The following is a 1,617-nucleotide window of genomic DNA, read 5'->3' as shown; positions in this document are numbered from 1 at the left end:
GGGATAAGTTCAGCCAAGGTAAATACGGCCGGGCTGAATTGAGAGGTTGGTCATGACTCGACTGACCTCCTGCCTCAGCAAGGACCTGGACCCATTGCAACTTGCCTGTCATCACAGTACTCAATGGCAGACACAATCTCAATGGCTCTCCACATGGCTTAGGCCACCCGGACAACAGAAACATCTATGTCAGGATGCTGTTCATTGACTTTAGCTCAGCATTTAATACCATCATTCCAACAATCTGATTGAGAAGTTGAGGAACCTGGGCCTCTGCAATTGGATCCTCAACTTCCTAACCAGAAGACCACAGTCTGTGTGGATTGGTGATAACATCTCCTCCTCACAGACGATCAACACTGGTGCACCTCAGGGGTGTGTGCTTAGCCCACTGTTCTACTCTCTATATACCCATGACTGTGTGGCTCGGCACAGCTCAAATACCATCTATAAATTTGCTGATGATACCACCATTGTTGGTAGATTCTCAGGTGGTGATGAGAGGGTGTACAGGAGTGAGATATGCCAACTAGTGGAGTGGTGCCACAGTAACAACCTGGCACTAATCACCAGTGAAACGAAAGAGCTGATTGTGAACTTCAGGAAGGGTAAGACAAAGGAACACATACCAATCCTCACAGAGGGATCGGAAGTGGAGAGAGTGAGCAGCTTCAAGTTTCTGGGTGTCAAGATCTCTGAGGATCTAACCTGGTCCCAACATATCCATGTCGTTATAAAGAAGGCAAGACAGCGGCTGTACATCATTAGGAGTTTGAAGACATTTGGTATGTCAATAAATATGCTCAAAAACTTCTATAGTTGTACCATGGAGAGCATTCTGACAGGCTGTAACACTGTCTGGTATGGAGGGGCTACTGCACAGGACCGAAAGGAGCTGCAGAGGGTTGTAAATTTAGTCGGCTCCATCTTGGGTACTAGCCTACAAAGTACCCAGGACATCTTTAGGAAGTGGTGTCTCAGAAAGGCAGCGTCCATTATTAAGGACCTCCAGCACCCAGGGCATGTCCTTTTCTCATTGTTACCATCAGGGAGGAGATACAGAAGCCTGAAGGCACACACTCAGCGATTCAGGAACAGCTTCTTCCCCTCTGCCATCCAATTCCTAAATGGACATTGAAACCTTGGATGCGACCTCACTTTTTTTAATATGCAGTATTTCTGTTTTTGCACATTTTAAAAATCTATTCAATATACGTAATTGATTTACTTGTTTATTATTATTATTGTTTTTTTTCTCTGCTAGATTATGTATTGCATTGAACTGCTGCTGCTAAGTTAACAAATTTCCCGTCACATGCTGGTGATATTAAACCTGATTCTGATTCTGAGTGAGCTAGCTTTTTGTTTCTGGGCGCTCACTGTCAGGCATTTACAGTTTCGGTATAATCCCACCATGAAGAATATTACAGCATGCCACGTTATCGAGGGACACAGAAAACAAAGTCCATGTAGCTTTTGCTGGGGCAGCAGTGGGCGTCTTATGGGCTGGCTGGCCGCTGATCAGACTTGACTCCATGGATATTCAGTGTTTGGCAATTCTGTTGCTGGCAGCTGCCTGGACTGTAATAAAACACCTCATTCCAGCAGAGGATTTTT

The sequence above is a fragment of the Mobula hypostoma genome, chromosome 18 (assembly GCF_963921235.1).
Source record: "Mobula hypostoma chromosome 18, sMobHyp1.1, whole genome shotgun sequence".
In the NCBI taxonomy this organism is placed as follows: Eukaryota; Metazoa; Chordata; class Chondrichthyes; order Myliobatiformes; family Myliobatidae; genus Mobula; species Mobula hypostoma.
The sequence above is the reverse complement of the archived record's forward strand: the minus strand, read 5'-3'. Positions refer to the sequence as shown.